Source organism: Myotis daubentonii, chromosome 11 (assembly GCF_963259705.1).
Source record: "Myotis daubentonii chromosome 11, mMyoDau2.1, whole genome shotgun sequence".
NCBI lineage: Eukaryota > Metazoa > Chordata > Mammalia > Chiroptera > Vespertilionidae > Myotis > Myotis daubentonii.
Window position 1 is genome coordinate 30,006,828 of NC_081850.1, and position 14,030 is coordinate 30,020,857.

At 40.6% G+C, this 14,030-nt stretch overlaps 1 long non-coding RNA gene across 1 annotated transcript; it reads right to left on the bottom strand.

Moving 5' to 3' along the window:
• Positions 1-5,973: 5,973 nt before the first annotated feature.
• Positions 5,974-12,807, bottom strand: LOC132212762 (uncharacterized). The gene is made up of 3 exons (XR_009447779.1): positions 12,573-12,807; positions 7,152-7,341; positions 5,974-6,937 (listed from the first exon to the last, which is right to left on the bottom strand). It is a non-coding gene; the product is annotated as an uncharacterized LOC132212762 (long non-coding RNA).
• Positions 12,808-14,030: the final 1,223 nt, after the last annotated feature.

A 14,030-nucleotide genomic window follows, 5' to 3' on the forward strand; every position in this document is an offset into this window, starting at 1 on the left:
TTTGGTGAATTACTGGGAGATGGTAGTCTTGGCCAAAGCAGTTTTAAGTAATTTATTTTCTAAGTTACATTAGTGTGGCCTGTGGCTCAGGAGTGGTCAGAGAAGTAAGGGAAAGAGCTAAGTGCTGGGAATCAGGACGCCTAAGTTCTAGCCGCAACTCTGCCACTATAGTATTTTACTCCTGGGAGCTTGGACACGTTACTCCAATTTCACGAAGCATTTTCTATTTGTTTGTCATCTGTCAAATGAAGATAAGAATTGTTGCCCTACTTGCCTCATGCTGCTCTAGTGAAGCAATAGATGGAGAACAAATGTGCAAAATTAACAGTGCTCTACAGATGATCATTGTTCTTACCATGATTATTAATATTTATGAGTAGTGCCCTTTCCACTGTCATCATTGAGGAAAGGGATCTTTGCTATCAACTTATTTCTCTCTTTTCTGAGGTCCTCGTTTGTTTCTCTCTTTTCTGAAACTTTTCCCAGCCAGTTTAGGTGTCTATCTGAGCTCAAGTTTTTATCCACCGGAGACAATCAGATGGATTCAGAAAACACAAATGTTGGCTTTGTGTCACGGGTACTTGGCGTTCTCACTGGGACATGTGCAAAGCTACTGACTTTCAACGAAGCCATCAAGACCACTAAAACACTCCTGTTCCTCCCACTTTTTGCCCCTTCCAGTATCTGTTCTGATTCCCCACTTGCATGCCTCCTGGTGCTGTCCTTTTCCTCCTTTTTAAATCTGATAACACCTGCTGATGTCAACACTATTAATTGTCACTTACCTGTACTTATGTCAGCAGGACATTTTTTTCATTTCAGGAAAAATAAAAATCGGAGTTGAAATGAACGATATAAAGCTGCCAGTTTCAGCTTTCATAGGCAGAAATAGAAGTTAAATCAATATGGTCTCTAGACAGCTTTGCTGAAATCTTATGCTAAACCAAGCATTTGTTTTATAACTGCAATCCTAGTCAGTGATGGGTTCTTTGGGACTATGTTCCCCCATATTTAATTTGCATTCAGTGCTAATTTGGTTTATTACTGACAAACATGACTGTCTTTTCTCTGCATGTGGAAAACTCCACAGAAAGGCCTTGTAGCACTTATATTATGCCATTGTCACCACAACATCATGGCCACCCCCAACCGATTGTAGTACATCAGTATAATCACAATTGGAAATCAATTCCACATCCCACTTCAGGGTCAAACTCTGGCCAAACAGTGGTCCGAAATGAAGGCTCATTATTTTAAAATTAATAATAGCATCACTCAAAATAAATAGTGTGAACCCCTCAGTGTACAACACGAAGTTTGTGTTTATTACTTTTATGACTGTGCTTTTAAAATTATTACACTGTTTTCGGTTGAGCAATTAGGAGTCCTTCAAATCCTAAGAAAAATCTAAAGTGTTTTTTTTTTACTGCCATATTCTTTAAAAGTCCACATGTCTATTCTTGTGCACATGTTTTAAAATTGATTTCAGAGAGAGGAAGGGAGAGGAAGAGAGAGAGAGAAACATCCATGAGGGAGAAACATCATGGGCTGCTTCCTACATGCCCCCTTCTGGGGATGGAGCCCACAGTGCGGTCACGTGCCCTGACTGGGAATCAGACTGGCGACCTCCTGGTGCATGGGACAATGCTCAACCCACTGAGCAACACCAGCCAGGCTCTTGTGCACATTTTAATGATAACCTGTTGCTACCTTTTAGAATACATTCTCGATGCATTAAAAGTGATATGTCTTTATTAGCTACTAAAGATGGATTTCTCCATAATAATTCCCTTGAACCTAATTATTTGACTCGACATTCTGAACAAAGGACTTGGCTAGTACTGTCACATAAGTCCACTCTCTGTGTTAGAGATGACCAGCAATTGGTGAGTAGAACAGTACACCACCGCGTTTAGTAATGTTTTTATACATGCCTACATTCCCCCAAAGATCTTGGTAAAATATTTCAAAAAATAATAAAAATACACCCAAAAAGAAAGGCATGTCCAAGTGCACTTGGACTAATTTGGATTTGTTTTTTCAGGAAGATTCACGTTTCCAAATCCTCTGTTTGCTCCCATTCTAAAAGCTTTCACAAACACTTATTGCTCTTTAAATGTCTAGACTTTAACGGGATGAACTGCTCCCATTTGACTGTCTGAGGCACCATGCTGCCTGCCAAGCCCTCACCCACAAGGACACCTAAAACATGCACACACTAGCATCTGGGCGAGATTTCTCAACCCCCATGGTGACACATCGCAAATGCTAGTGGAAGGAGAAATGCTCACTTTTGTGGGTTCCAAGCCTCTGCTCCAGTCTAAACACAGGCTGTTTTCCTTGAAACCACCCTCAACAACCTCCCCACAACTGCTTCTGGCCGTGAAGCAGCCACCACTTGCAGGATGGGGCGAGCAGAAATGGAAACAATCTGTTTTGCAAGCACTTTCCCAGCAAATTTCTGCCTGGAGACCTTAATGCCACCATCCCAGTGTCAGCTGCTGTTACTGCCTCTCCACAGGCAGAGGTGGGGGATGTGCTCATCTCCATTTAAACAACAGCCAAACTGCAGAAACTCAGTCCCATGGTCTTGAATTGTGCGACTGCTTGAGTTCAAGTGTGAGAGCGTTGTCCGTTTTGAAATTACAGGAACCCAGAGTCAGTCTATGTTCAACTTGCTTTCGTTCAAGAGGGCCCACTACCTTTAGTTTTAAAGTGTTATAAGTTAAAAGAGAAACACCACTCAACGGACCCAGGTTCAGAGTGATAATTGTGGTGCTCCTGGAGTAGGCCTCTTTAAAGTATACACTGGATGATTTTATAAACCCCGCTCAGCAGATATCTAATCGTTTCATCTTACCAACGTCTCCATTAGCTCTGTACTAGAAGGCGGCAACTCTAAAGAGAGGGGGGGGAAATGTTTTGATACAGGAGTTTATGGAGGGAGACATTTGATGGGTGGATCACTGATGCAGATAATCCAAAACAATGAATTTCCATGAAGTGAAATTAAGCACCCAGTTTGTATTGCATTATTGCCTATTTTTCTTCTGAATTATATTTTGCTTTTTTCAAATGAGCGATTGAAACATGAAAGGTAGTCTTCTTATATATAAAATGAATGTATCTTGTTAAATAGTAAGATATGACACATTATTTCTCCACTGACAATGGCCCTTCACAGATAGCTTGTCTAGCTAAAATGCGGGATGTTCTGCATCCTGCCTCATTATGCCAGGGTTGTCAACAATGGAATAATATATGTCATTAGTGGGGGAAAGGTAACCTGGCTGTTTCTGAGAGAATTGGGGAAAAAAATCCATCGAGATTTTGTCCTTACCCAAGTCATATGGATCAGAAATTCAATTAGTTTATTTGGTACAAAAAATGTAAGCTCACCCAACCTCATTCATTTTTTTTTTTGGAGGGGGGGGCGGGAATACCATTCTATATGGTAACATTTATTAACTTGATTGTTTTCCAGTTATTCAACTCAGCCCACACATAATGGGAGACCTAAATTGCCATCTTCATTTTAAGTAATTAATAATTTAATAATTATTTGTGAAAAATAAATAATTCAAATTATTGTCAAGAAAAGAGCTAGAACTGCCAGGATACCTGTGATGGGGTCAGTCTTCACTTAGGATTCCCTCTGTCACTCTCTCTGAACCTCCAGTGTCTTTCAACTTCCCTCTATTCCTAACTCTTTGCTTCCAAGTACAGGAGGGTTCTGGTGTCATTTTAAAATTGAGAATAAGGTCCCTTTCCTTCAGGAATTTATAATGCAACTGAGAGGCGCACATCCCTCTGTAGGAGAGAACATGAGTGAAATGGATAATGTGGTAGAGATCACGCATAAAGAGTGGAAGGCATGGGAAGTAAGTGTGACAATGGATAAGGTTAGAGAGTTTCATAAAAGGAGTGGGATTAGTACAGGGAAGTTAGAAATGAATGAGGGTTAATGGAGAAGAGTGGGAGAGGGCTTTTGACAGCCATGATTCGGCCAATTAATCAGAGACACGGTGTCATAGGTGTTGATTACTAACTTGAACATAATCAGTGCTTAATTTATATAGCAAATTACAGTCTATACAGTGTTTTGCCTACATTTTCTCATTTGCTTTTGACCATGGTTGTATGATTTAGACAGAAGGGGTATTACTAATCCCTATATGGTAAATAAAGGATTTGAGGACTAGAGAAGTTTGGGGTCCAGCTTGAACTTCATACAGTAAGAAAGGGACAGGGATAGAATCAAATATTTTGTCATCCAGGTCGGCATTCTCTCCAGTAGTGTGCATGTCCACCCTCTGAAGGTGCCAAAATGTCTGCCAGGCTCCCATAGCAGACCCCTTCCTTCTTGGCCAGGCCCTTTCATCAGGGACCTGTGGAAGCATTGCCAGCCAGGTACTGAGTTTGGGGTCCACAACAATGTCTATCTGTGTTGCTTTACTAGAACAGTGTAGCTCTTTATCAAGGTCCCCTCTGGGAATATCAGAAATCTTCAGTGTCAGGTACAAATCTGTTTGTATGTCTTCTGTGTCTGCTTTTAGAGCAGGCAGCATTGGTATGTGACAGCTCCTCTCAGAATTTTACTTCATATTTCAAACACCAGAAGTCCTTTCCAATCCCTTCAGTCTATATGTTTTCCTCCCATTTAAATTCCGGCCAAGCTCAGACTGTATGTTCATGAACATTCTAAGAAAAAGGTACCTCTCTTTTGTAAATATCTCAAATACGTATTGTCTTTTCACTCCTTTACCTGTTCGTCAGTCTTCATGCACCCTGAGAAGAGTGTCCAGGTCAAATGCTTCCTTTATGTTCTCCACAGCAGGGAGCCCAAGAACATGTAGCAAACAGTTCTTGATTGGTGGATTTTGATCTCTGTTTCTACCTCAACCACATGGAATAATGTGATTATATTGTCAGAGTTTCATAACAAGATTAAGTTTCACAATAAAAATGACTATCAGCCAATATGATTTATCATCACACATTTAACAGGATTTTATGTATATTATAATTTTTCCTATTTAAAATCTTTCCTTTAATTTTTTTAGAGTGGCCTTGTCTCTATAGTTAACTACATAAAATTGGAGCTAACATGTTTTGATCTCAAAACAAAATATGTATTAATTGATTATTTATATCATTGGTCAACAGTAGGCTATTAGTAATTAAATTTGGGGGGATTCAATCTATGGATTTTGAACTGCATTGGAAGGGAGTCAGCACTCCCAATCCCCTCATTGTTCAAGGGTCAACTGTATTAATTTCTTGATCCATTTGTGATGAAAAACATCCAAATATATAATATAGATTCTAAAGAACTAAAGGAGGTGTTTTGTGTACCGAGGGGAGCTTTAACACTGTACAAATTAATAGTAACTTTCCATGATCTTTCTGGGAGTCACATATACACAGGACAATTGAATCATGAAATTAAATCTAAAATTATTCAAGTCACACAGACTATGGGATGACATTATTTTAGGATTATCTATGCCTCTTCATTAATCTGTTGTAGAATGAACATTTTTATTAACTTTTTCCCTAGCATTTGTGCATGGTGATAACTAGTTCTAATTTTTTTTTTTTTACTAAAGTTAGATATTAGATTGTGATTCTTTATAATGAAATTTCATTCATCACTGGGCCAGTGTTAAATTCCTAGTGTTCCATGTGCTATTTTAAGCTTGGGTAAAATTTCTGCCATCTATATCAGTTTCAGTAAATGAACAAACCACGAGCGTATACTTTTCTACCATATTATTTTAAGCATAATGTTATTAGAAGCTATTGTGCTTGGAGACAAAGGCAATCATGGCCCACAACCGATTCTGAAGGCAATGGGAAATTGAGAAAGTAGTTTAATAAACAGATGCTTCCTTTGCCTTTTTAAAGAAAATCGGATTTATTTGAGCAGCTTTCTCCATATAATACAATCTACATGTTTTAAAGGCAATCATGTCCCTCAGTTTATTCTCTTAAGTGAAATCGCGACTGCTCATAGCAGTCTTCCCCCGACTCGCCCCATGTCATCACTCTGATTTGTGGATTGGGACTGAAAAGAGAGAGGGAATAAAATTCCACAAGTACTTAGGATTTAGAAGAAGAGCAACTGCAGTTTTAAATAGCTCTCTTGATTTTTCTTTTTAAATAAAATGTTTACAAGAGCAAACTACAGGGGGCAGCAAATATTAAGAGGCTCTCAGGATCATGCTGAACCTTGGAACTAAAGATTTCGGGGCTGCTCCACTTCTCTCTGACGGAAATGCCCATCTTTGACATGAGACGTATCGTTATCTCCTTGCTTTAGTTTCAAGATACGTGAGAGTTAAATCTAGGAGGCTTTTCCCACCCATCTTTATACAACAAGCTGAGGTCCAGAGGGGTCTGTCACATGTCACAGTATTCTTTGTCTTTAAATTCTGCAATCAAGTTGATGTGCTGAAGTGACATGGATTAAACACCTTGGGATCAGCTGAGCACGGAAGTGAGGGCAGCAGCACAGGCACGGCACACATACAGGGTACGCAGTGCGCGACAAAGGGCATTTTGTTCTCTGTTTTATTTGCTCAGGGTGAGATGAGTACTCTTGGACTTTGCTGATACATCTCCCACACTGTTTGAGGTTTCATTATCTGAGAGAGTTTTCAAACACTTGGTATGTTTAAAATCAAACACACCATCACTGGCTTTCCCAAATAAAACTCAGCCTGTTTTCATAAGGGCAGAGAAAGTGAGTACAGATTACCCATTAATAGTGTTGAACTTGACTTACACTTTTATTTTGAGGACCAAAGAGAGCGAGCTTGCCAGACCCTCAATGAAGAGCTTTGATGTTATCCTGGTGCCGCTTAGAAAATACTGTCTCACGGGGGGGGGGGGGGGGGGGGCTCGGTGTGGTCTCGTCTCCCTTTTCTGGGAAAGTCTGAAAGGCAGAGAAAGAAGCATTGTTATTCTTTCAACCACCTCAAACCCTATGTTTTAAAATATCAACAGGTAATAGGAGGGTTGCAAAGCTCTATAATTGTTGATAAATAGAATTGCTGACATAGAGTAATGGCCATGCACATGACTTAAAGGCGGAAGCCAAATCTGTTTCCAACATAAACATTGCAAACGTAAAGCTTGTGACAACTTACATGCCAGAGGACAGCACTGACCCGGGCTAAGGAGTGAGGAGGCTGCAGTTATATTTTGGTTCTGCCGCAGCAAATCTGCTGTGATCTCTGGCTTCATGTCTTGTTGTCTATCACTGCCAACCGGTGCCATCTCCTATCCGTAGTTCTTAACTTGATTTGCTCCTGTGCTCCCTTTTCTCACAGTGAAGTGCTGCAAATAAAGAGCAAGGGACAGGAAGTATAAAATCACCTCTGAACCCATCCATCCAGAGCAAATAAATATTAGTTTGCCATATGATCCTCAATTTCTTCTTCTTCTTTAAAAATACATTATTAATTTCAGAGAGGAAAGAAGAGAGAGAGAGAGAGAGAGAGAGAGAGAGAGAGAGAGACAGACAGAGAGAGAGAGAGAGAGAGAGAGAGAGAGAGAGAGAGAGAAAGAAACATCAATGATGAGAGAGAACCATTGATCAGCTGTCTCCTGCATGCCCCCCACTGGGTTCCCCATAACCCAGGCATATGCCCTGACCAGGAATTGAACCGTGACCTTCTGGTTCATAGATCAGCACTCAACCACTGAGCCATGCTTGACAGGCAATTTTTTTCTTTATCAAATAGTATTTTACACATTATTTTGGCAATATCACATACATTCAGAAAAGTGAGCAGTTTTTTAAAAAAACTGAAAACACCTATGTAACTGGAACCAAAATCAAGAAAGAAGACATTTTACCAACACTAGGGAAGACCCAGTCTACATCCTCCCTCCCCATCACCACAGGGGAGCCTGTTATCCTGACTCCTACCAAGATACATTGGCTTTGATTTTGGGTTTTGTTTCTGTTTTATATAAATCACACAGTATGTACTTTTTTGCTGATGGTTTCATTTGCTCAACTTCCTGGATAAGCAAATTAAATCTGCAAGATCCATTCATTCAGTTGTGTATCGTCGTAGATCCTTTATTCTTGGTGCTGCATGGTATTCCATTGTCTGCATATCTCCTGAATTATTTTACAAAATAAAATGTCAGGGATACAAGATACAATAAGTTTGAGCTATGTATCCTATCTATTGTTTTTTACTTAGTCTACATAAATAGATGTATCCATTAATTATATGTAATACTGTTCTGTGTGCTTTGAATTTTACATCAGTAATGCCTTACTACATATACATATCATTTTCCAACTTGCTTTTCCTCTCTCAATATTATGCTAAAGATGTGTTTCCATTTTTGTACATGTATACTTAGTCTGTTTTCACTTCTGGATAGTGGTCCACCTTATGTACTACATTTTAAATTCTAGATCCTGTCGATGACCACTTAGGTTAGATCCTCCCTGTGCTTATGCACGGTGCATTCCTGGAGGTGTACTCTCTGGTCAGAGAGTGTGCCCACCTCCACCTTTACTGCATAGCACCAAACTGCTCTCAAAGCAGGTGTGCAGAAAGCTAACATGCCACTTCACGTGTGTCAACACCTGTAATTATCAGAGCTATATATGTCTGTTTGTGTCCTACTGTTTTTTCGCCAGTTTGCTGGGGGTGGAAAGGCATGTTCCTGATGGCTGGCGATGTTGGGCTTTATGGCCATTTCTTGCTCATTTCACTTTCTGTCTCCCCACAAGCCTTTGTTCCCCCTCCCTTGCCCAGCACTCAGCTTCCTGCTCTACTTTCCTTGCAGGTTTTGCAGGTGGCAATACAGACATTTGCCTCCTTCTCTCTCCTCATAAGTAACAAAAGGGGGCTGTCATCCAACACAATGCTAATGCATCCAATGCTAATCTGTTCACCTATTCTCATTATCAGCTCCCTCCTCTCTCACTGTAGTTGGCCTCTACTAGGCCACTGAAATGGACATCAGGATTACCAATGACATATTAATTTCTGTGACTCACTTTATTGTCCTCATCTTACTTCAATTCTATGATCCCCATGCCTCTACCTCATCATATACTCTTCCGTCATTTATTGAATACTTAGTGGCCTTTCATTTTTCTGCATCTTTGCACGTCTGCTACCTGGTAATATTACGCCCTCCGCTCAACCTCAAAATTAGTGGTTCTTTTTCTGAGCTCATATAGAACCTTGGCAGCACCATAACACACACACACACACACACACACACACACACACACACACACTCAGCTGTTGTACTATAATTGAATGATCTGAGTTTCTGTATCCTCAGTGCCTAACCCAGAGTCTTGGCAAATGTTTGTGGAGTGAATCAATACATTGGGCTTTTCTCTGGGTTCTCTTTCAGTTCCAGCTCACCGGTTCAGAGTCTGTGGTCATGAAATTGGGGCCTCTTTCTTCCCATGCTGCCTCCCCCGTGCATTTGTCTGAGTTGTTTTCTTCTACTGGAGGAGTCTTTTGCTAGAACCCAAGGGGTTCTACCTGGTCTGAACAAAATTCCTGTCCTAAGCGGAGATACAGCAGCCTGGATGGAGGAGCCAGTCACACTGAATCCCCCTTAGGACTGAGGACAGCAGATGGGAGATGATGGCCATTGTGGAACTGCATTCCTTCTCTTCCAGTCCCTGAGCCCACTACACTGAGAAAAGAAAAGTAGGAAGCGAGGAAGAGGAAAGAGGAGAGGATATGAATGAATTGGAAGAAAGTAAGAGCTCACAAGGGGAACCCAGCCAGTGTGATTCAGTGGTTGAGCATCGACCTATGAACCGTGGAGGTCACAGTTTGATTCCTGGTCAGGGCATATGCACAGGTTGCGGGCTGGATCCCAGTGTGGGCGTGCAGGAGGCAGCTGATCAATACTTCTCTCTCATCATTGATGTTTCTATCTCTCTCTTCCTCTTTGAAATAAATAAAAATATATTTTTTTAAAAAAGCGCTCACAAGGGGATGTTAAGATGAAGATCATCACAAGGGTGTTTATCCCACTGAGAAGAGCAGGGATAAAATTAAATTCACAGACAGAGATATTTTTATTTAGATCACTTAAGTCTGCCCCCTGCAAGACTGCTGGATCCCACGGTGGCTTCACAGAGTGATACCCTTTTGTTTCAGGCCGTTTCTAGAACTCTGTGGCCACTCCTAGTAAATGTTTTCGCCACCTCACTCCTGTTAAAGGGCACCATCCACACATGACGTGGCCCAATCTCGCCCTGTAAGGTGTGTATCTCCTGCTTCCATTGCCACAGGTAACCAGCAGGGGGCAGAATTCAGGCCATTGTATGGCTTCCCTATTAAGGAGAAATTGCTGTTTTCCAGAAGCAGAACTTGCTGCTTTTGAACTGTATTTAGCTAATTCATGCATATAACAAAAGGCCCCTGTATGTGTTAGCATTGTCTTTTAAAGATCTCATTTCTCCATGTGTTAATGCTTATTTTAAAAAAAGAAATGTTAGATTGATTCAAAGCATCCTGCCTATTCCCAAAGACCTTAATCCTTATTTTAAAGTAATACATTTCACTTCAAAAGACAACAACCCATGATTTATTTCCATTTTACAATGATAAACTTCATCCCATCAGTAATCTTAAAAAACTGTTGAACTTGGTCAATGACGGAAAAGCCCTCTCTTTCTCATTTCCTCACCGAGACAGACAACTGTTGGCTGTGGCCCCCTCGTCACCGCATTTGAGCTGCTTTTACAAGGAAATGACAAATGAAAATAGGCAATTATAATCGCAACTTGCCTCCTAGAGCCCAATGTTCCTGGAAAAACTGCTGTGCCATTTAAATAGCAGATAGATGATCTGCTGGCGTACGGTGGTAGGGAAGGCCAGGCTCTCTAAAGAAAAGTCAAATGTAGCACAACATGGGAATGGAGATCGCTCTAGGAACAGAGATCTTTAAGGTCATCTGGAAGCAGCTACCTAATAAGTATATGAAAATAAAGAACTTTCCAAGTAAAGGTCCAAGCCACCCCTTGTTTAATACTCTTTTCTTTTCTCTTCTTTCTTTCTTTCTTTCTTTCTTTCTTTCTTTCTTTCTTTCTTTCTTTCTTTCTTTCTTTCTTTCTTTCTGTGTGTGTTTTTTTTTTTTTTTTTTTTTTTTTTTGTGTGTGTGTGTGTGTGTGTGTTTTACCACATGGCCATGCTGACCTGACCCCTGACCCTAGAGAATAATTCTACCTAGAGACAGCTCTGTGTCATCTGTGAGTCTCCAAGTAAAGATGAAGGGAATCAGTATCAACTTAGTTGACAAAGATCTCTTCCAGAGCCCTGGCCAGTTTTCTCAGTGGTTAGAGTGTCAGCCCTTAGACCAAAGGGTTATGGGTTCTATTCCTGGTCAAGGGCACCTACCTCAGTTGCAGGCTCAAACTCCGGCCCTGGGTCTGGGCGCAGCAAACAACTGATATGTCTCACATTGATGTTTCTCTCTCTCTCTCTCTCTCTCTCTCCCTTCCTCACTCCTACCTCCGCTCCACACTCTAAAAAAAAAAAAAAAAATCAATGGAAAAAATATCCTCGGATGAGGATTTTAAAAAATCTCTGCCAGAGACCAGTGCCTTCTTACACTCCTTAGACAAATAGGGATGTGAAATGGAAAATGTAAGGCCTCTAACTCCCTACAGTGGTCGGCAAACTGCGGCTCGCGAGCCACCTGTGGCTCTGTGGCCCCCTGAGTGTGGCTCTTCCACAAAATACCACATGCGGGCGCGCACATACAGTGTGATTGAAACTTCGTGGCCCATGCGCAGAAGTCAGTATTTTGTGGAAGAGCCACACTCAAGGGGCCAAAGAGCCGCATGTGGCTTGCGAGCCGCAGTTTGCCAACCACTGCCCTAGCATATTACACCCGGAAAAGGAACAGTTTCCTAATCTATCTAGGTAATGCTACCCTGCTGTATGTTTCATTCTCAGTCCATTTCATACAATAAAGGGCATCAATGCCAAAGTAGATATTTACATATTTTTGATAAGAATATTCTCTGGAATATATTTATTTTTATCATGTATCCAATTCAAATATGGGAACAGAGTTAGGCTGGGTGACCTATCGCTCATTCATTCACTTATTAACTCAACATCTAAGTATCTATTCTGTTATACACAGACCTTATTTAAAGCTGAGGATTCAGAGTTGAACAAGACAAATGTGTTATGTAATGTATAATCTCCCCCCCCACACACATACACACACTATCTTTCTCATTTTCTCTCCTTCATCTCCCTCTATTTCTGATTTTGTTGAATATCACATCATCATCATTATCATGTAGATGTCCAAGCCACAATCCAGGAAACCATCCTGGCTGAAGCTCTTCCCTCCTCTTCATTCCACTAAAATACATTCCTTGGTCCGCACCCTCGTGGCGTTCTGCCTGGACGTTGCAATAGCAAGGAAACAGACCTAATAATAAATGGGCAATGAATTCTCTTATTTAGTATTTTGGGAACAACTAATTTTTTGCATTGAACAATACAATTGATATTCACAATCATCCTATGGAGAAAAGATATTCTCACCTCCTCTGTAGAGAAAAAGCACGGGCTCAGAGAGGTTCCAGGAGCTGCTCGAGGCTTTCAAGCTAGTAAATAGAATAGCCCAGATTTTAATCAAAGGCATTTTGAGTTCAAAGTCCGTGTTCTCTCCACTCTGCCGCACTGTTTTGCATCCACCGTGGTATTCCCTGACTGTGCTGCTCATTCATGGATGTTCCCAGTAGAGGCTCCTTCTTACACACCATTAGCTCATCTCTCCGCGGGGATATTTTATATCTAAGGTGAGGCACCACAGTTAGAAGCAACCATAAAAGAACGGGGAAAAAACCTCAAGGTGAAGCACTTCATCTTACAAGAACGGACTGTTAGATTGTAGCCCCTGCAGTGGGGGAAAACCCTTGAACAAAAGCCCCTCTTGTAAATGGCATTGCAGTTTCGCAGTGGGTGAGAGGAGATACTGTTTTTCATCTTTTTGGTTCTGTGTCTGAAATCTCTTTACAGCCAGAACAGTATTGTTTTCTGTTACCTTTTTAGTAATGACAGAGCCAGAAAAGGATATCTACCTTGTATTTAGTCTTCAGAAAACAGTTTTAGGACTGTACCGGGGGTATAATTTCAAGTGTTCAAATGATAACAACCCAATTATATAATAAATGTAAAAGCACTTTGGAAATGATAAATGGCCATGTAAATGAGAGGTGTCATGATGTTGGGAGGTAAACATAGTCTTTCATGAGGTATTTGATGAGTGGTCTTTTTAAAGAAAGCAAAAACAACGTAACTAATGCCACCTGATTATGCCATTAAATAGTGAGTAGCATCATTTTTCTTCCTTTAAAATTTTCACTTTGAAAAAATGCAACCATTTTGCCTAAAGTCCCTGTCTCTGTGGGTATGTATAATGAATTTCTTAATGTGTTACATGTTCAGTGCAATAAATCCTGTGGTTTTCTAGGAAGCAAATTCCAGTACGTTCCAGTGTGAAAAGATAAGACTGGAGATCAAAGGGCTGGTGCGCTATTTTTGCAATTTGTTTGCATACATTGTTGACAGTAGCAGTAGGAAAATCATAAGGGGCAGGTCCTTTCTTATGTGTATTGTGCAGTTTTTAAATGGCAGTTGCAAAAGCGAGTGAGGGATCGACCATTAAAAAGTCTTAAAGAGGTAGTTTTGTTTCCTGCAAGTGTAGATTTCATAACAGCTTCCTTTGAAGTAAAAATTTCATCTCCTTGCAACAGGAACAGGTTTGAAGAAACAAAGCTTCAAGAGGTTCAGATGGGCTGTAAAAAAATGCTGTAATCTCCTACAGGAGAGATGTGATTTATAAGGCAATGTATTTTTTATGACACATCAGTGTTTGCAACAGACCAGGCCAGCAAGTAAGAAGTTCAGCTTTAAAAGGAAAGAGCAGCCACATAACTTTCCTTTACAGGTGTCATTTGGCTTAAGACAACCTTTGCGAACCCACTGGCTGAATCATTT